This window comes from Pinus tabuliformis, chromosome 5_2 (assembly GCF_031772625.1).
Source record: "Pinus tabuliformis cultivar Carrire ecotype Pingquan chromosome 5_2, CPIR1, whole genome shotgun sequence".
Lineage (NCBI taxonomy): Eukaryota > Viridiplantae > Streptophyta > Pinopsida > Pinales > Pinaceae > Pinus > Pinus tabuliformis.
Window position 1 is genome coordinate 785,913,414 of NC_142306.1, and position 23,212 is coordinate 785,936,625.

At 37.6% G+C, this 23,212-nt stretch overlaps 1 pseudogene; it reads right to left on the reverse strand.

The window, feature by feature from the left end:
* Positions 1–7,779: 7,779 nt before the first annotated feature.
* On the reverse strand, positions 7,780–8,998 carry LOC149161640 (uncharacterized; annotated as a pseudogene).
* Positions 8,999–23,212: the final 14,214 nt, after the last annotated feature.

The window sequence follows — 23,212 nt, forward strand, 5'->3', positions numbered from 1 at the left end:
CTAGACTAGAGGACAAGTCAGTGGCGATATCTAGCTGACTTTACAAGGTAAAGCAAGTTGTAGATGGTAGTGTGGAGAATCATAAGACTAGATTTGTGGCCCATAGCTTCTCACAGGTACATGGGATTGAATATGATGAGGCCTTTGCTCTTGTTGCAAGGCACTCATCCATACATCTATATTGGCACTATAAGCACATATGGGTTTGAAGATACATCAGATGGATGTGAAGACAACCTTCATTAATGACATGATTGAGGGAAAGGTGTACATAGAGAATCCTAAATGTTTTCAAACCTTTGATAGTAAGTCGCATGTGTGCCAACTCAAGAGAGCATTGTATGGGCTGAAGTAAGCACCTTATGCTTTGTACACCAAGATATATAGCTACTTCACCAGGTTGGGCTTCACGAAGAGTGAAGAAGATGGGAACTTGTACCACATAGTGGTGGAAGGTAAGTTGTTGATCATTGTACTCTATGTTGATGATATCATACTGACAGGCGATGATCAGTTGATCAGGTCTTGCAAGGAGGACCTTGCAAGAGAGTTTGAGATGAAGGACATGGGGCTCATGCATTACTTTCTTGGCATGGAGGTATGGAAGGGAGATGGGGATTTTTTGTGTCTCAAGGAAAGTATGCTAATGAGATACTCAGGAGATTCCATATGGAGAGTAGCAAACCAATGGAAACTCCTCTATCAGGTAATTGGAGGAAGGTAGATGCTACTTCAGGGGAAGTAGTGGAAACTATTGTTTACAGGTAGCTTGTGGGTTCACTCATGTACTTTATGAACACACAACTAGATATTTTCTATGCAGTTAGCCATCTTAGTCAAGTGATGGTGAGGCCTACCAGGTGGTATTGCAAGGTGATAAAGCATGTGTTGAGATACCCCACGGGCACTTCTCAGTATGGATTATAATACAAACAGATAGAGGGAGTGAATATTCAAGGCTTCACCAATGAAGATTGGGCAGGGGGTCCATCCAACCGAAAGAGCACATCAAGAGGGTCTTTAGTATTGGGTCATCGACAATTTCTTGGCACAATAGGAAACAGAGATTGGTTGCACTCAGTTCAGAAGAGGCACAGTATATGCCTACGAGTTAGGAAACATGTGAGGCCATATGGATGAGGAAGATCCTCGTTGGTTTATTTGTTCAGCACATGGATCCAACTGTGATTTACTACGATAATCAGAGTTGTATCAAACACTCTGAAAATCCAGTCTTTCATGATTGGTCCTAGCATAATTATATTCGATATCATCATCTCAGAGATTGTGTATTGAGGCAAATTATGTTGTTAGAGTACATTCCCACAAAGGAGCAAGATGTTAACATTTTGACAAAGGAATTGTCAAGATGTGAATTTGAGTTTCAAAGAGACAAGATTGGGGTAGCTGATAAGCCCTTTCTTTTTTAGAGGGAGTGTTGAGAAATGGAAACAAGAAATTCCAATTTGATTTTCCCTTGAATTAAATTGAGAATTAGAATCGAATTCTATTCACATAGAAACTTGTAAATAGTTAACTAACTTTAATTAACTTAATTAGCTTAGGAATTTAAATTTGGAAGTCTTTTTGTAGTCATGTATATGTTATCCCTAAGTTTTATGGGTCCAGTGTGAGTTTAACTTGAGTTGGAAATTAAATCAATCAGTTTACTGAGTTACGTTCAGTTAAATTAGTTCTAGATTATTTTTGGAACTAATAGATGACTAACAGTCCGTTGGTGCACTAATGCATCCACTAGTGCTGCTCCAGTTAACTAAATATTCCCTCATGAGAAACTCTTACATGTTAATTCAAAGAAAGACACAGTTGAGACTAGAGTGAAGGGATAGTGTACTATCAGTGGTGTTATTTATTGGAGTGTAAATATCATCCATGCATCAGGGATTCATCCATGTTTGGATTGCACTATTTTGGAAGTATGAATTTTCTTTAAATATGGGCTATTCATCCTAGGAATAATGAAAGAGATTAGGAGCTTAGAGAAATGTTGAATAGGCTACGAGTTTTGGTTGAGCTAGCTTGTGAACTGACATAGTTGAGCAAACTTGTGCAGAAATGTTCTAGTGAGAACAAGATTTGTATCTTCACTCATATTTCTAATATATGCAATATAGATAGCGAGTTTTTGAGCAATGGCTTCCCCTAGATACTTATTATGTTATGTGCCATTGATTTATCTTCTTCTTGTTCATATTATTTTCATCGATCTATTGGCCTCTTCTTGTTGAAAGTAGAAGTAGATTCTTGTCTTGTGCTTTAGTAAATTGTATGAGCTTTTGAATTTACAGAATTTTCTATAGTCGGTAATATTAAGGATATATTGTGGTTTCTTAAAGGGATGAGGATTAATCTAATCAATGAATATCTAATACCCATTTTTAGAAATTTGATTCCATTACTATTGGCTACAACAATATAAAGGATTCAATTTTCCCCACTACACACTTCTGGCATACTTTGCATTTTTTATCAAAGTTATGTAAATCCATATAAAATGTAGGCTTATAATATCTATCTCTAAGAATTGTATGCACAATATTCTCACTAGAAATGTTCTTGCCTATCGACCCATCATGTTAGCATCTAGTTTCTTAGGGTAGTAGAGAAGATCCACCTCATAATTTCCCCTAAAAAGAACACCACTAATGATCCAGGGGATAAAAAATATGCTCAAAATGAAATTTCTCAAAATATTATGAAACCAACCCCAAATCGCAGATCTCATCATTCTATTTCCAATGACACTTGAATTGCCTCAATCTGATACTATATGAGGAATTTATCACATTCTAAAGTTTTTGGAAAATAACAAAAAAGTCAAAGTGTAGGGTTTATTGTGAAAACTATATGCTGATGTGGCAGACTATGCGCTAACGTGAGCAAGGGGACTAGGTTTTATGGATAAGTAGGTTGGCCAATCCCGTGAGGACACATGGCATGATTTTATTGGTGTGAATGTTCATGAGATGGACTAATCGCAGGCCACCATATGGACTAATAAGAGGGTACCACGTGGCACAATGAGGGGCTTCCATGTCACCTCAGGAATGGTGCTAAAAAATTGTTATGTTGACCAAAAACCTCCATAGGATTTGACCGTATGACCTCCAACTAACCAACAAACCATCTAAACAATCAAGTTACGAGGAAGTTATTCTTAAACATGGGAGGGCAGTTATATGTAATGTGTAACAGTGGGGAGGTTGGGGCAATGGGTGGGTCAACTGGCACTCTCGACCAGCTTAGCCCTTCGATTTTAGCAACACATACAAAGAAAACAGTTAAGACGAGGGTGAAGCACGTGGCACCTTTATATTCCCAAGCCCAAGGCATATATTATCCATGAAACTAACAATGGGGCTAGACAGAGCACATGGAAAATGGCCCACACCCCTCGGTATCATGTGGCCATATGACCGGGAGTGCGAATATTAGGAGGGGCTTTAGCCTTATATTAAAAAACAATATATTCCAAAAACCAACGTAACCACCATTGATAATGCTGGATCAAACCCCCAACTTGCGGGTTACCAACCTAAGCACCCAACCAATCAGGCTGAAACAATTGTTTTTCCAAATTTGTAGAGCCAAACATTTTTGTATAGCAATTTACAAGTAATTTGGAAAAATAGGCCTATCTTTCTCATTTTTAAACGTTTTTGAGCTCAAGAAGATCCTAAACATGGGTTTTTGGGATTTTTGGGCGCAGTGAAAGTGTTATTTTTACATATTGAATCTTTCATGTTGTTGTTCTGATCATTTGAACATATAATAAAAAAGGCCACCATTGGAAGCTCGACTCGGAGACGTAGCCCAGCAGGGGTGAACTGCATTATCAATTTGTTGTGTTTAATTATGCATGTTTGCCCATTTTTGACTGTTAAAATTTTGTAAAATTTATTTAAGTTTTTGTGCTTTTGAAATAACTATCCATTTCCTAAAATAAAAAACTATCTTGCAAAAAAATTCATGAAATATTCACTTTTTTTATTTATGGATCAGTTTTGTATCAAAGCATGTTTTTTTTTTTAAGTTTTGTCATAGATTGTAAGGTTTTTGAATGATTACAAGGTCTAAATTTAAAATAGGAGAAGGAACACTTGAAGAACGTAAACCTCAAATTGGCTCAAGGAGGCCATGAACTCCACAAGTCATGGAACATGAAGAAGGACAAGGACAAGAGTTGATGTCTAAGGATGAGAGATCATTTAGAAAAGGTTTTTTTAATATGGTTGAGATGGTCAAAGTGTTGTACAATGACAGAAAACCATGGTTGAAGGGAGATATTATAGTCAACAAAAAGGTGATGGTGGTAATGGGAGAAAGCCTCGACCTCCTCCTCCTCCTTCGCCTCGATCTTCACCTCTATTATGCCCCTATACCAATAGGTGTCATATATCATGATTGACTTGGTTTAGATTTGAAATATGTTCATACCTTTACTTGTCGCAAAGGTTTTCCATGTTTGTGAAAAATAAAAAATTGAAAAATGTAAAGAGGGTATACCCTAGAAAAAGAATAAAAGGGTAAAAAGAATAAAGAAAAGGTCAAAAAAGGAAAGAAAATGAACCCCAACAAAAAAAAAAGACCATGAAAGTGTGCAAGTCTAAATGCCACTACTTTTTACTTTTGTATAATAAAATTGTGTGTAGCTTGTCACCTATGCCACAATTCATGAATAGTCAAATAGTTTAAGCTTGACTAGTTCATATTTTCAATTTCCTGTTGTGAATATAGAGAATAAAGATCTGACCAAACAGTTTAATCTTGGCAGATAAGTAGATAGGTAGAGTGAATAAAAGGGGCTCAACAGTTTAATATGAGCCCTTGGATGTAATAAGTGTATATTTAGATAGGTATCACTATGTTAAAGAAAAGAAAGTTTGAAAAGGGTTTGCCAGTGTAAGTGCAGCCTAATAAAGAAGTGAAAATGATAGGGTAAAGTAGGAAGGGTAAGTAGATGATGGTTGTAGAATAAATGTGTGGTGAATGTTAAGTTTAAATGCTTAAATCTTTTACTTTCATCACTATGCAAATGCATGTATCACATGGAAGGCACATCAACATTCAAAGTCACAATAATTAACCTCCCCATTCATTTCCCCTAAAATTTTCACTAATTCCCTAAGTGTTAAAGGTAATTGCCATAGTTAGAGGGGCTCAGAGCATTTCTCTGACTTTTGGAGGGACCAGACCCTCATCCCAATAATTGGAAATGCCTAAAGTACTTAAGTCCCTTTCATCAACATTAGTCCCCCATAAGATCACTCATTCCTTTGATAAAACGTTTCCTAAGTGAAATTTTATTTTACTTAGGGAAATTGAAATAAATGTCCATAAAAACCCTTTCATACACTTTAGTCTATGTCAATATGTTATATGATGAAATACATTCGGAAAACATTAGACTTAGCGCTTTCTTATTCATTTGGTCATATTAACCATTAATGTTTTATTATATAATTCCCAAATAGAAGAAAATTACCCATGCCCGTACCATTATATTATGAAAAACCCCAAATTATTACATATCCTACCCCGATGGTTAATTATAACCGTAAAAAAAAAAAATATATGTGAGTAATTAACTAGTCTGTAGTTAATTAAGAGCCCAACCTTGCCACCATTTAATGAGGATTAATTTAGTTATCCAGACTAATTAATAACTCTCCCAACCAATCAAATCAAACCCCAATATGATTAATTCCTTTAATTATTATCGGGCCCGCCCTTGTTATCCATCAGTCACATCATTACCCCACCCACCGTCTGATTGGATCCTTTAGATTTGACGGTATTCGCTCATATCGCGTGGGCCTTTTGGTCGACCCTGAGTTCATGGTGTGAGAAGTTTCATGTACAGTGCCAATGCTACGTGTCAAAAGATGTATGGAATTACACTGCTACCCCCAAATACCACTTACCCTCCAACAGCAGTGCGATGAAACCCGCTTACCCCCTTCTGCTAATGACAAAACGTCAAGTCACCTCCCCACTGATGCCACCTGCCATATCACAAAACCCACCAAAAACTTTGACTTTGCATAAAAAACAAAGTTAATCTATTTTTCCGTTATTATTCTAAAAACTCATGCATGCAACTTGAACGTGAATTCGACCAGCTTGTACTCCAACCATCAACTGCCCTGAAAATTGCAATCTGACGCTACTCTAGTCCACCATTTGCACCCAGTCATCCAGTACTCCATTGCCAATCACTCCATAAACATGTATTTACAAGTTTTCTTCCAGAAACCCTGTAAATACTTAATTTCCTTTGTGATTACGTTGAAAACCTCAAAATTTAGTGTAATTTAGTTGCGAAACTTACAGTAAAGAAACCGAGGACCCCCTATTTCACCTATCTCACTCAAAAACCCCATTTCCATCTCTGAATACACAAAAACTAGAAATGGAAGCCCCGTAGCCCTCAATGTACCTCCTGTCACTACTCCTCATAGAGATTTAGATTATCTACCCTTAGCAGATAAAGTTTTTCAAATAAAAGACCTTGCTAGAGCCTAAATCTGCCTTAGGCTGAAGGAAGGCAAAATTCAGCATAACCAAAAACCACGCTCAGCCTCGTAGCTAGCCCTACAAGGATAGGAGAGGGCTCTCTCCGGGTCTCAGTGAAAGGTGTCTCAATGGGGCTTGAGATGACTTCAAATGGGAAATTGATTTTAGGCTAGTAAATAGATATGAAAGAGGTGATTTATTGAATGATTGAATTTTCTGGGTTGTATGGGACCAAAGGACAACATGGTTGGGAAATTAAATCAAAGACACAAAGTATTTCGTGAGGCAAGATAGGCAGGAGGTTTAGCAATCAAACTGAAATAATATGGATTGGAAAGACTGTTGAGAAGCCAAAAAGGGCATACAAATGAATCCTTTTTAGATAGAGGAAGACACACTATGTATGAATGCTTTACAAGGCAGAGCATAAACTGGATTCTACCTTTCTTACTCAAGAGCATTCAACTAGAAATGATTATGAATGGATGGTAAAACATAACAAAGTACATATGAAACAGAAAGAAGCAACAAATTCCAAACTCATACCACATGAATCTCATGAATCAGAGCTGCATCATTTTATTAATTCCCTGGGAAAACTGTACAATGAAAACGCTGGGTTTTTCCTCCACACTACTCCTAGAAACTCCAACCCCTTACAAATGATTTTCAATACAATAAATAAACCCAGAGGTGGGAAAACAAATCGATGAAAATAGGGTGCTGTTTCAACTGAAATTATGAAGATCAAACAAAAGCCATCCATCTGTTCTAAAGACAGAACAACGTTCCATTATTTTACTTAAAAATTTCTGATGACCAATGAAAAGGCAACAACTGTAGCGTGAATCTCATTGAATCATGACTAAAGACAAAAACAGGCCTCCATTCCTATCTCTCTGCTGTGGTAGATCTCTTCGTTCTAATATTGGCTTTCGGTTTCTGACTTTACACCTTCCCTTTTTCATTTGAATCAAAACCAATTTTTTATAACTAGCATCCTTTACGACATTTGGGGTGCTTTCATTTTCATGCGACAAATTTTCAGGCATGTGATGATACGAGTACACCTGTCAAAGGTTTCCATCCAAATCGGCCTCTTATATTCTTCAGACTGCCCAATTCTAGAATATAGACTGGACATAAAAGTAGACGTGGTGGCAGTTGAAAATTGTAGCTGGCCTCCTACAACAAGAGCACCCATAAGACTAATAATGCCAACTATTGTACCATCACCGTTGTCTACATTATAAAAATTACACTCTCTGCAGTATTTGAAAAGCTTATCCCGCATATAGTTCTTCTTGTAAACGCTTCATTGGCTACATCATTCTTTGCTTGCTCCAATGTAATAACAGTATCACCAACTACACGACCAGTGCTGCTGGACTTGTACTCTTTACTTTCAAGCACAAACTTCAAACAAAATCATACACTGTATCAAGAAACGATCAAATGAAATGACATATTCTTCTGGATCAGTGATTTTCTTGTAGCAGAACTCCAAAATAGGAGGGAGAACATATTGACTACTGAATGAATACAAATGTGCATTCTGAATTGCAATCAAAACCTTCATCAAATTCATGCATGTCTTCACTATAAAGGGATGAAAATTAATTTGACATTGGTGAAAAACAGAACGATATTGAAGAAAAGATTGAACTGCTTGCAACAAGGAAGGGCAGACTTCCTTAACTGGTGGAACCTCTTGAATATTTTTTGCATCACTTTGAAATCCTGAAACAACCATTCACTGCAGTGTCTTCAAACATAGCATCCATCTCTCACATGTCAACTGTAGTGTTCGTTGATGGTCCACTAGGAATACAGTTCCTATAGGAGATTGAACAGTAGCACAAAATTCTTGAAGAATCATTTGCACATCAGTACGCTAGTGATGCCATGCATAATCAAAAAGCTAAGAAGTTATCTATGCAAAGTTACGTTGATCTGCAGTGAGACGTTTGGTTGATAACTCTTTCAATGTTCGATTGAGAACCATGTACACCCTGTGTGTGGTAAGGATATCAACGGACTGAAGCTGCTGCACAAGAATAGAGAAGAGCTCTGGCCATTCTTTTGGATAGTTGAAGCGTGCAATTTTTGACACCAAAACAGCCATTTGAACTGTAATCTGAAGATTTTTCTCCTGTATGAGTTCCAAAAGTTTCTTTCGCAAATATGGTTTCTCTGAACTACTTATACCTAGAAAATCTCGCCTCTGCTTCCAATATCGATTTATATTGTTCCTGAAGTAGACTGATGCCAACCAACGAGTATTATTTTGTGTATCCAAATCCTTTGCAGCAATGATCTCCCAGAGACAGGAGCAGAAACCTGGTTTACTTTCACAGGACGACAGAGTTGCCTCAGCAGGCTTGCGCAAATTCTCATCCAGACTCAACGCATTCATCAATAAGGTGTACAAAGTCAGAAGATTAGCCGTGGACAACGCCATTTAAGCAAGCTATTACGTGTATCCCATGATAGCCCACAAGAAGAAACTAGATAGAATTAGTAGTCCTCATTACCACATTTATTTTCATCAGAACTAACTGCTTCCATGACAGAAGGATGTTGTTTGGCATGAGTTGAAGAACCAAATTTGGACAAAGAGCAATGATGGAGGCTCAACTTTTCAAATTCATGCGCATTTTGGGCGATTGGGGAAGATTTCGGCCATTTTTTGGCTTTCTGGCTGTGTGCGCCACGCAGCACATCCAGTGCGCTGTGCCTTGTAGATGCGCCACGTCAGTGCAAATTTGCATTGGGAAAATCAGCTCTATGCGCCGTGCGCAGCTAGTGCGCCGTGCCTGGATTTCACACAGAGTTTTCCTTCCAAAAAACTGACTTCACCTTTCCACATTTTGCTTTGGCTTTCACGCTTGTCTCTTAGCTTGCAAACGAATTGTATAAACACTGAAAATAACTTAATGTTGCAATGACTTTGATTTTTTGATTTGGCAAACTCACTTTGTAAAGTTTGAAACTTTGACATTTCTCTTCAACTCTGTTTTGCTTCCTTTGAATTTTTGAATGATGAAACTCTTTGTCTGTTTGTAGGAATGATTGGCGGTGGACTTTGGCAAAGGATCAGGGTGGCGCCTGAAACATTTCATGACTAAAAAATTTGAAAAATTACATATTTAAAAGCAAATTTGATGATTTCTTCTTCAAAACAGGGTTTTGAAGAAGAATCACTCTCGAGCATTATTGATGATAAAATTTTGCAATGGAAATGGATTTGGAACCTCTCATGCATCTACTGGTATTATTTGGCAATTTGAAGACTAAATAGACAAAACCCTAGACCTAAAAACTCTAAAAGATTCTTTGCTGACCAAAAAAAAAAACCATCCATGACTATGGATGACTAAAACATTGACTTCGATGAGTTTTGATGAACTTTAATGGTCATACACACACCAGCAGATACATGACATGAGGGAAAAGAAATACAAGACCCTTCCGACAGATAATCTATGCTTTGTAACAGAATGCAACCGGATTGGAATGGATGAGACACCTAAAGATGAAATGCAAAAAGAGTTTTTGATCTCTGACAGAGGGCTGAACAGACTGACTCTAACATTGGCTCCAATGGGGATGGTAGCTCCCGCTCCTTGGAGGTGCCAAGAACTGTAGATCTTTGGGAGAGCAGACAGTGCCTTCGTCCATTGGGCTATGGAGTCCAAATCAATACCAAACACTGACGGAAAATTTGACTCAAACTAACTCAACTTTAAAATAGAAATGACTGAAAAACTTGACTTTAACAAACTAACTCAAAATGACTAAGACCTGAACTTAAAAATTAAAGCTTGGTGGTAGTACATGACCACCTGTGTTTCTTACAAGACAATATACCATCAAACTATATCAAAATGCTAATGTAACCAATCAAGCAGATGCCTTCTTGATTGATTCTCCTGATCATATCTTTTGGTCAACAATAGATACTGGTAACTTGGAATTCAAAAACATAATTGACCATGATCTCCTTCATCACTGAATACTGCAATAATCACCTTCACTGTTGACTGCAACAGATTTTCCAGAGGATCTTGAAAAACATGAAGATTTACCTCCTGCTGAAGAAACAAGGTGTCTTGAAGATTTACCTCCTGCTGAAGAAACAAGGTGTATTTTTCTCTTGATTCTGATCTTTCTTCATAATGTACTTCAGTAAAAGTATGTTCCTGGTCCTCGAAAAATTCTAAACAAGTAGATGTTCAGATTTCTTTTTCATAGAACACTTCAAAACATGAGACATATGAAAAAGAATCTGAAAGGCAGTCCTGAATATTCTGATCTTCTGTAGACTAAATATTGTTTTTATCATCTTCATTTGATATAATAGCCAGATTCTCATTAAATTCATCAATCAAGAGAAAAGAAACTTTAGATGTTTCTTGAAACCCAACATTATCATTTCTATTACCTACCATAAATTCATCCAGAGGAACTTTTTCACATACTTGAACGAAGATCTCGTCTTGTTTTTCATGAACTAACTGGATTACCTCTTTATGAAGGCTTTGTTTTGATGACATGACAAAATTCGGATCCATAACTCTGTCTTCTTCATTCTAGATGATTTCGACACCAACGTTCTCCTTCATGGGATTCAGTACAAGGTATTCTTGGTCTTCACAATCTGAATCTAAATATGAAATGGTTGAATTAACATTATCACATTCTGAAATGGAAACTCGACTTTCATACATGCTGTCATCTTCTATGGACATATCTGAAACGACACTTTCTCTTTCATCACTTTCAGCCATATGGAAATCTTCAACCTGCTGATCTTGATAAGTATCCTCTACGATTTTTGTGGGTTGCTGAAACAGATTTTCATCCAAGGCTTCCATGATCTCATCATCCATGAAATTATCATCTTCATAATATTTCTCAAGGCTTTCAATAAAAGTAGAAGCATGTTGGCAACAGTCCTGAACTAAATTTACTGATGGATAATATTCTTTGTATCTTTCAATGAACATGGCATGAGAATCCCTTAAACAGTAAATACAAGAAGGTGGCAAACTTTCATACCAATATTGGGCTTCACCTTCCAAAGTGGCCAGGAATATCTTCATCAAACAATATTCAGGAAGGGCATCCTTCAACTTGCGAATATGCATGTGAAATCTAACCAAATGTAACGCAGCATCCTTACTACCATCATTTTTAAACGTAGGCAAATTCTTTGACCAATCTACCTTCAGAATTTTATTTGGAAAGCCTGGAATGTGATCTCGGCTCATGGGAGCATATCTTCTTGCAACCCATTCCATCTTGAAAATCTCAAAGCTACTGATATCTCTGCAGTGGAGTCACCATGAAGCATTGATTTCTGGTTTTTTCAGTGAATGGAGTTGCCAGGTGAATGATTTTAGCCTTCTTATATCTGATCGTTGTCCACCATCAACAATCAGATCTGAACTTGATACATGTACTAGGGCAATTAACAATTTAGATGTCATGTTTACAAGCTAGACCAGAGATTGACTGAAGCAGCGTTTATCTACTTCCACTAATGCAAAGCAAAAGAGTTTCAAAGGCTACTTGGCATAACTTCAGGCTCCGTCTGTAAATATAAAACAAGTGACATCAAAAAGCAAACCATTTTCTTCCCTAGTATGGTCGCCACCATGTTAGAGCCTACATCTACCTTAGGCTGAAGGAAGGCAAAATTTAGGATAACATCAACTTCAGGAGAAGTACAAGTGACTGAAAGTTTGACTCCAGACTGAAAGGGAGAAGGGGCTGGCTTACAGTCTTCCATGTGAAAATGACGTAGAATATCACAAGCATACTTGGACTGGGAAAGGGAAATACCCTCCTTCGATTGCAAGACTTGAAGACCGAGAAAATAGTGTAAGTGTCCTAAGTCTGTCATTTCAAATTTCCTTTTAAGGCTAGACTTCACATGGTTTATAAGGTTGGGATCACTACCAGTAAGGATAAGGTCATTAACATAAAGAACAAGGATGATAAGAGAGTTGTCGACTTTCTTGGTGTAGACAGCATTGTCAGAATGACACCTAGAAAAGCTAGATTCTAAAAGAAAGCTATCCATTTTGGCATACCAAGCTCGAGGAGATTGCTTGAGACCATAAAGGGATTTCTTAAGTCGACATACAAGGCTGGAGTATGTTTGTATGAAGCCAATGGGTTGTTCCATATAGATTTCTTCATGCAAGTCCCCATGCAAGAAGGCAGATTTAACATCCATCTGATGGACTTCCCATTTGAAAGAGGCAGCAAGGGAAAGGACAAGGCAGATAGAGTTCATTTTGGCAACAGGGGAGAAGGCTTCAGTGTAGTCAATGCCTTCAACCTGTGAAAAACCTTTAGCAACAAGACGAGCTTTATGTTTATCAACTTTCCCATCTGGTCCATACTTGGTTCTGTAAACCCATTTGCATCTAACAAGTTTTCGTCCCTTTGGTAGAGGAACAAGATCCCATGTATCGTTTGCCAATAATTAATGATATTCTTCATTCATAGCTTCTTCCTAATCTGGATGGCCTGAAGCTTCTGCAAAGGTGTCAGGATCATAATTTACTGGAGCTTGAGCCAGTAAAGAAGATGCTCTCTCGAACCAAGAACGTGTGCGTCGTTGATCTGTAGGATCACCGGCAAGATCACCTGCTGCATCTCGAATAGCACGAACCCATTTTGGAAGCTCAGGAGTTGAAGGAGGATCCTGAGATGGTGGGGGAGGATTGTCATCCTCACTTTCATCATCTGAAGAAGAAATGTTTTCAAAGGTAGAAGAGATAGGGAGAGGTGGCACATCTGCCGGACTAGGCTCAAAGGCCTATATATTTTCATCAAATTTTACATCTCTTCTAATGATAACATTTTTGGACTTAAATGGAATAAGTCTATAGCCTTTGACATCTTTAGAATATCCAACAAAAGTACATTTTTCACTCTTAGGTTCTAAAGCTTTATGCTTTTCATCTGGAATATGGGCTCACGCTTCACTTCCAAAAACATGAAAGTGACTTACATCTAGTTTGATTGAGCTCCATGCTTCTTCTGGAGTGATATTCTTTAAAGCCTTAGTAGGAGTGCGATTTATTATGTAATTTGCACAGTTAATTGCTTCTGCCCAAAAACTAAGACCAAGTCCTTTAGATTGTAGCATACAATTAGCCATTTCCTTTAAGGTGCGGTTCTTCCTTTCAGCTACACCATTTTGTTGTGGAGTATATGGAATAGTATGTTGCATTTGAATTCCATTCTTAGTGCAATAGTTGATGAATGTGTTTTTAACATATTCTCCGCCATTATCAGATCTTAACTTAAGAATTTGATGTCCAGATTGATTTTCAACAAAGGCCTTGAAGGCCAAAAAAGTGTTAAATAATTCATTCTTGAGTTTTAAGAAGTATACCCAAGTGCGTCTGGAGAAATCATCAATGAAAGTTAAGAAATACTTGCAGCCGGAGAATGACACAACTGGAAGTGGACCAAATAAATCACTATGCACAAGCTGTAAAGGGGCTGAGGCGTGCCAAGAGGCACGTTTTTCAAAACTGTCCCGATGATGTTTTCCTAGTACACATCCAGAACAAACACCATCTCTGCAAGATATCATAGGAAGACCTGTCACCATATTTTCTTTACATAGATGCTGAAGGGAGCAATAGTTTAAGTGACCAAATCGCTCATGCCAAAGTTTGCTCACTTCATTGTTATGAGCAACAAATATTGAGGGAAGATTTGATGACCCAAAGTTGTGAAACTTATACAACCTTGTAGAATCATCAGCAATGCCAGTAGCCAAAATCTGTTTAGGATCTCTTAAGTCCTTGATTACAACATCATGAGGTGAAAATTCAACGATTTTACCTTCACCTGAATGAGTTATCTGATATACAGATAAAAGGTCGCAGGACAAGGTTGGAACACATAATACATCATTAAACTGACCATTGTCTAGATGAACAGTTCCAGTCCCTACAACATTAAGAGATCTATCATCACCAACATATATATTTTTGGTGTTACAATCATTTAAAGAAGAAAACATGGCTTTGTTTTTGGCCATATGATAAGAAGCTCCAGAATCAATGAGCCACTCATGAGAATGAGAAGAAGAAGATACATTTAATGCATAGCCAGACCGAGATGCTTGAAAACCACATGCAGAAAGTGCCATTCCTGAAGATGATGTTGAAGTTGAAGATTGCCCCGAATGGATGTTATGCTTCTTCATTGATTCTTCCAAGGCTTCCATCTTCTTAAAGCATTTTGATTCTAAGTGGCCATATTGATTACAAAAATTGCAATGTCTATCAGTCTTCTTCCCTTTGTTTTTATTTGTCTTATCATTTTGTTGAAATGATTTTTCATTTTGGGGCTGAAATTTCTTAGGACCCTTGTTTGGTTTAGGACCATTCTTTTTAGGCTATGACTTCTTAGGATTCTTTGAATTTGGTTGCTGCTGGGCGGCTAACGTTTTCTTGGAAGAGTTTCCAAGATTAAGAAGACCAAGGTGTAAGAGTTTTTCTTGTTCTCTTATTAAAGAATCAAAAAAAGAGTCAAAGGAAGGGGACTTGTAGTCTGTTCCTTGAGAAATGAAGGCTTCTCCTGTAGAATGGAAGGTGGAAACAAACACAGAGTATGCTGGTCCCAACTTTGTAAGAATGGAATAGATAAGGTTACTATCTTCTTTCTTAACTTTAACACCTTCCAAAAGATATCTAAGGGTCTTGAACTTGGACAAGAAATCTTCAATGCAAGAAAAATTATTAGGGTCCAATGTAAGCAACTCATTTTCAAGTTGATGGGCTCTAATTTCATTTTTAATCCCAAAAACTTTATTGATTTGTTTCATTGCTTCATCACGAGAATCAATTTCTGCAATATGGAATCTATGATCAGGAGAAATAGACATCCCTATCAATCCACGTGCTTGATCTTGCCTATTTTCCCATTTAGTAGCCTTATCTTCATCCTTCGGTTTCTTTTCTTGGCTTGAGGCTATTCTGTAGAGACCTTTACTTCTAAGTAAATCCTCAATGTAAGCCAACCATTGGAAGTAGTTGGTGCTGTCAAGGGTAACTTTGTTTTGACTTTCCATTTCAATGGAAACTGATGCTAAAGATGCTGAAAATAAGTGTTCCAATGGATAGATCTCGAAAAATTAGGCTGGTTTAAAAAAAAACGGCTTTGAAAATGGCTTCCGGATGAAGAAGTTATGGCTTTTTGAAAAAAAGTTGTTGAAGTTGCCGACGAAGTGCGGGAATGTGCAGAAATGAAAAAGTCCGCCCCCACAAAATGGAGACTTCAACCCAATACCTCTACTCTCTTAAAATAGCTTTGAACCAATTGATCTATACAAAATATTTGAGAGAGAGAGAGAGAGAGAGAGGGGGGGGTGCTTTGGGTTGCATGCTTGCTTTGAGAAAGATCTTTTTCCCTACAAAACAAAAAACACAAAACCCAACACGGACATGCAAAGAAAACGAACCTTATGGCTCGAAGTTAGCTTTAGCCAAAAAACTAAATATTTTCAAAAATGAACCTTGCGGCTCAAAGTTAGCTTTAGCCGAAAAACTAAATATTTTTCTCAATGTTTTTGATTTTCCGAGATCACACTAAGGTGCAGGGAAAAGAGCATACACATGAGAAAAAATCCTTCCTTTCTATTTCTGATTTGCCCAGATCACACAGAGTCGCAGGGCAAAGAGCATATGCAAAAATGAAAGGTATAGATCCGGTTAAAAAAAAGCTAAATAAACTGAAACCGAAATAAGTAGAGAGAAAATAATAGTAAACTGCAAATAAACATTGTATACCTCCAGATCTTAAAAATGACGCAGCTAGGGCTATCGGAAACCTTTTCGCGTGAAACGAAAGGGGTTCCTCACTGGAACAAATGCTCCCAACTCAATAGAGCAGTCCTCTCAGCCCGAAAGCAGTCAGAAATAGCAGATCTAGGAAACTGCAGTCGGATGCAGTTCTACCGGCTTCAGATTTGGATCACCAATGGACGCGGCCCTCAAGTAGCTCTGATACCATGTAGGAATTTACAGGGTAAGTTCCTCAGATAGAACACCAAAAGGACACCACTCACAACCAGATCACAAATCAATACACTAGTATTTTGACGTGGTTAAAACCCTCAAAGAGGGAAACAGTCCACGGCCTGAGCCAAGGCGTGAACTTCAGGCAATTTATTAATAAAAGAATGAAAATTTACATATGTTTCTCTCATGCACGGATTACCCTACAAATGACCCTCCATGTGCTTTAAATAGAAATCATGGACCAATCGGGTGTCAAGCCACGGATCAAGTGTCGGTAATACCGAGGAGAAAATGAACCGTCGGATCACTACATATCATGACCGTCGGATTGTAAGTTACAAAATGTACAATGGTAAAGAAACACACTTTACCTAACTCTATACCTAACTCTATACTAGACCAAGTTGTACTTAATTATTTCCTATGTGTCAGAATATCCTAACAGATTTCCTGTGTTCTTCATTTCTCAAGAAATGAATATGTGGATGAAATGACCTTTGCTTATATGACTATCTTCACCCCTGGCCAACCCCCTGCTGCCAAGTATGACTATACTAAATCCATGATCAGTTCATGAGATTAGAAAATGAGAGAGTATTCAAGTATTCCATGGTCCAGTATCACCTTTTCTTATATTATCAACCTGACGAATTCTCGTTCTATGTGAATAAGATTGATACCATAGGTAATCCAAAATCAGTCATTTTCTGGACTTCCATCTTCCACTAGTCATACTCTTCTCCCTATTCATATAGTGAATTCATAGATCAATTTGGCTATCTAGTAACCACCATGCTTACAGGACATCCTCCCCCAGGAATCAATGATGATATCAAGAGAATACTTCAACTTTCAAAGTAGTAGAAGATAGGTGACTGGTACTTGTACCAGAATCACATTGAGATCCGAATCTATGGTTGTGAACTACCTCCTTTCAAGCTGCCTAAGTATGTTCGTATGAGATCATTTGCCATAGAATATTACAGGCAAATGTTAACATCTGACCAAATTCATTTCACCAAGGCAAAGAAGAAAGCCCAATTGACAACTTAGGCCCATTTTTGGTAACAATAGAGAAGTAGGGAAAAGAGAAGAAGAAATCATAGAAACAACGAGAGTAAAGAAAAGATTTTCTTGGGTTTATGACCCTCATGGTTTCATCAGTGATAGGAGGACAAAACATAAGCTTTCACCCTACATCCATCATAGAATTCGTGATATAGAACAATATGAGAATATGAATGAATGGAGGTAAGGGACATTGATAGAGGATGATAGTGATAAAGTTGAAGTTGAGAATGTAATGAAAGATTTGGAGAAGAGAATTGACCTGGACTCTTTTGTATAGGTGCAGACCGAGTCTTCCAAAAGGCCAGCCCAAAAAGCCAGTGCTCCCACAATAAAGAAATCACAGGGACAAACACAGGAAACTAGTGTTCCTACATCAGAACAAACAAAACAGCCGGAGGTATCAAAGCAGCCTGAAATCTCTGCAAAAAGAGCTCCACCATAGCCATATCTATCTCCTACAAATATGGGAAATCGCCCAGTTGTGCAGACTCCTCTGAACAAGGAAAGAATTTGCAAAGAGATAGGGAAGTAGCTAACCCTTCTAACAGACCTATAGATCAAACCTTTGCGAGGAGGCAAAGGTTGAATCCTTATTCAGAAGAGGATTTCATAGATGAAACCACAAAGAGCATGAGGAAGGAAGGAGCAGAAAATCTACATACATCCCCAACAGGTGGGGCACCTGCAAGCTCATAGAGGCAAGAACTGGAAAGGCAACAAAGTATAGAAGTTTCATCTCTCAGGTCTTCATCTGAGAAAATTATAGATATCGAAGGAAAGTTTAAGGAAATCAAGACAAAGAATGAGCAGTTGAAGACCCAAGCCTATGCTCAGTATTTAAATATGGCCCCTACAAATCAAACTAGATTGATGTCAGCTTTTGACATCAAAGAAGGCAAAATGCAAATGAGCTTTCTAAAGCCCATAGTGCTGCAGCCAAAATCTTTGGTAGATTATCTCAAAACTGACTTTGAAGTCATGGCTAAATACATCCACCCAATAGACCAGATAGAACTGCACAAACAAACAGGAGAGATGGTTTATTCTACACTGACTAGCAAGGCAATGATGGCACATAGGTTGCAAAATTGACTGAGAAATACTACTACCCAACTGCAACTAGAAAAGGCCTCCTCACAGGAAAAAGACAACATAATCAAATCATTGGAGGAGTTGATTATTGAGTTGGGCCATGACCCAAAAGATGTCAAGGCAGCAGAAAACCTAATAAAGAAGAAAAATGAAGATATAGCTGCACTTAGGAAACAATTGAAATTGCCACCACTCATTCACCCTCAGACTGCTGAAGTGATTGAGAAGAAAAATGAAGAAGAGCTTATGGACTTGGTCCTTAAGCTAAATGAGCAATTAAAAGAAACAGAGCAGGAATTAGAGAAAGAAGTATAGTCAAGGCAAAGTGAGTTGACCACACAACCCCAGACTGTAGTGCCTATAGTTTCAACAACAGTCCCTTCTACATTGGCATCAGCTTTAGCACCAAATATTCCTTTGGAAACAACTACACCCATAGAAGTAATAGGTACATCACAGACAAGTACCCCAAAAAAGAGTATAGAAGACGTGATTAAGTCTATGGAGGAGATGAAGCTCCAAGTCATAGAGGTGCAGAAGAGAAATTCACTACTTTGGAGCAGAAATATGATGTATCAAAAATCAATTTTGCAGACAAATGAGGAAAAACAGAGGCTTAACCCAACAAATTAGAGCAGTGGAGAAAGACATTACATTTGAAAAGCCCTTGACAGACATTAGGAGGATATTGTGGACCAATATCATTGATTCCATCAATGATATTTGGTCATCAATTCAAATTATTTTTGAACAAATTGATTTGGTTAAGCCTGCTCTTGAAGAAGTTCAAAGAACCATAGAGGAATTGGGTAGAAAGCTTGAAGAGGCAATCCAGTTAATCAATTTTCTAAAGAGTAGAAATAGGAAACAGTTGGAACAATTGAACGTTGAGGATAGGGCTACTACCATCCTTGAAATAAAGAAAGTGTTGACCAAAAGGAATCTAATGCAAGTCCTCGAATGCAGAATTATGTAGGAAGATATCGATAAGTTCATCAGTAAATTTGGCATCTTAAACGTAAAGGACTCCCAAGTGCTTTAGTCATCAATGACAAACTAATGGTTCAGGTAGACTACATCAACAAGTTGCATCAGCAAGTTGACAGTTAGGCCAGTTCATCTGTAGTCAAGGCATTGCCCATAGGGAAAGTTATCTATGATGGTTTGGAAAACCTTTTTTACATTGAACATGAAGTAAAACACATATTCCTAGTGCAACCCAATTTTGGTGAAATATATTGAAGCAGATGAAATCTACAGGAAGCTAACAAGGATAAGAATACCAAAAGATGATTGGTGGTCCAGCATGATTGACATCCTGTAAATTACCATGGCTTAAGTGAGGGAAAGAGAAATAATTACCATAGTAAAATTTTGGTAGAAAAGGTGAAAAATGGTGAATAGGTAAAGAGTATCAAATACAGGTGAAAGAGTATTAGTGAAAAGATAAAATCAAATGTCCAACATAGAGTTAATAGCATGCCAGCAAGATCCATATTCATAGGACCTGCCTCCAGCTCCTTCAACAAAAACAGGGACAACAACAATCAGTTCACATTCAGTTTCTACATTCGAGACCATCTATCTCTATATTCATGTAAAAGATATTTAGTTTCCCTAGAATATATCTCTCTTAGTTAGGAGATATTTTGATGTAAATATTTGTATAAATACTTCCTTATTCGAAGTATTGAGGGTGGATTCTTAGACATTTCTATAGACAATTTACTTTTGGAATTGAAGTGTTGTTGAACACCTTTTGTATGGCTGGTTGGAACAAAGTAATAAAGAAAAGGACTTTTACAGGATACCCGTGTCAAACGAGAAACAAATAAGTATTCTATATCTTGTGTTTTTACAGTTTTTATGGTTTAATAAATAATCGTATGTCTTTCATATCTGAATGATAAACGAAAAGTTATATTTCAGAAAGAGCTTTACTACATCTATCTTTAAAATCATTTACATTCTTAATGTTTTCTTCCATGCTATTATAGGTAGGGAATTCTTAATTGCTCCCTAATTTCATAGTTTATCACTGTGACCATTTAACAATGAATACTTAATTTCTTTTTGTTAATGAGCACCCACTTTCCCTCATCTTGGACCCTGTTGAAGGATTCTTAGTTGTCCTTCCTCCCTATTCAAGACCATATCACCCATTTGAAACTATCATTTCTCTTTTGTTTGGCTATCTTGCCCTGTGAAATTTCTCCTTTGTTAAATCAACCTGATCTAGTTAAGCCATCCTTTAGTTGACTCCATAGCCCAATGGCCTGAAATACCTTGTTCTATCCATCTGCTCTCGAATTCCACCACCAAACAAAATTAAAACCCCCCAAGCTTTCATAGCTAGACTAATATCTCACAAAACAAAGCTAAATTATAAAGAGAGAGCCCTCTCTATGTGTATATTGGCTAGATTCTGTACTTAAAAGATTGGTTTGTGGTTACCTCAAAGTGTCCCTTCTTTTGATAACTTCTAAAGGAAAATCTGAGTGATAACATAGTGGCGACTCCATTGGGGATCGAACCTTGAATCTCTAGTTTTGCAGACCAGTTCCTCAGTCAAAACACATCTTTAAGAAACACAAATTTTGATTATATGCATCTTAAAGAGTTCATAGAAGTTATTTTGATGTCTTTATAAGAAATTGCAAAACGAAAAACCTAAAATATGGCTTCAGAAAGGACTGGATACACTAGGGCTAATCCTGACCCTAATCCACCCCCAGTGTTTGAGAACCCCAATTTGATCCCCAGAATTCTTAAAAGATAAGAAAGCTCTGTTACCCCTCGACCCATCTTTAGATCTCAATCTTGTCCTACTAAGTGGCTTTACCTAGAAGACCTACCCTTTGATGAGTACTTTGAAACCTCTCTGTTTCAGAATTCATCCAACTCTAAATTAATAAACCTAGTCCAAGACCCAGAGTTCATCAGAGAACTCGAGATCCAAAGAGCAAATTTTTTAATTGAGAACTCACCTCAGTCTGATATTACCACTGAAGGAACTCCTAACCCTTCTGTAGTCACTCCTTTTTTTGCAAATTCCTCATCTATCCCTCATATCTCCCAACCTCAAACCACTCCACTGTTGACTTCAACCCCTAGTCCGCCATCCACACCTCAAACATCCACCGTTACCCCAACTCCAGCCTTTGTTTCAACACTACCAGCAACAATGGCCAACATATATGCTCCACTGGTATTACCAGCCAATTTAGGTGCCATGCCCCAAGACTTTCAAAGTAAGATCACATCCTTTGATGGCATTAGAACCTATACAACCCAACAACATACTAGGAAAACCAGTGATTACTTTGAAATGTATGAAATAGACACTGCTGATGTGCAAATGAGGATTTTTGTGCAAAGCCTTACTGGAGATGTTAGAACCTGGTTAAGAGCCTTAATAGCCAATAGAATAGACAGTCTAAGAACCCTTTACCAACAGTTCTTGAACAGATGGGAGAAAAGAAAAGACCCTCTCAAATCTGATCTAAATACGAGAATCTCAAAAGAGGACCATAAGAAATTATGCAGGACTATTGCACTAGATTTAATAGTGTGTATAGTGCTATTCCCCTTGACCTAAGGCCTCCCCCTAGCTTAGCCTTAATCAAATTCCCCGATGGATTTGATTCTGATATGGCTTTCCAACTAAGAGAATGAAACCCTCCTACATTGGAAGATATGCAAAACATAGCAGTAAGCGTTTAAGCCAACCTGCTCTCTAAGAGATCCAAAGTTAGGAGTGAAAGAGGGATACCATTAAAAGAAGAAATCTAACCCTTTGAACAAAAGCTATATGCCATCATTAAAGGAATGGATAGACTAGGAGATAGAGTGGAGATCATTGAAAGGAAATCTCATTGGGATAGCCAACAAACTAACCCAGGGAGAAATCCTAATTTTAGCAAAAATAAAAACCAGAACACAGGAAAGAATGGTCCTAACCAAAACATTAGACCCCCTTTCCAGGAGAACTATGCAAAAGCTTCTCACTCTAAAGGCCCAAAAGAAGATACTCAAATCAATTTTATGGGGCTTGATGATGAAGAAGAAGTTTTCTTATCCCAAGATGATCAGGAGGCTCACATACTTAAACACTTTAAAACTCAATCAGGAGAACCTTTCGACTTTAGGCAGGGATATGACTTAGCTGTTTTTGAGGTGCACAAGAAATACAACCTAAGAAGTAGGAAAATCGATTTCCCTGAAACAAACAAGAAAACAGTCCCAAATCAGCCCAAAAAAAGGTAAGACAATAAATAAACCATTGCAAATTCTTTCTAGATCAAACACTAATCCTCATGAACCCATAATTGAAGATGTCTCTGATAATCAACCAAACAATAAATAGCCACCCACTTCCCCTCCTTCCAAGGAAATTTTGGAAGAACTTCCAAAGGTTGATTTAGGAAAATCAATGAATCATGACTGTAATCCTGAAA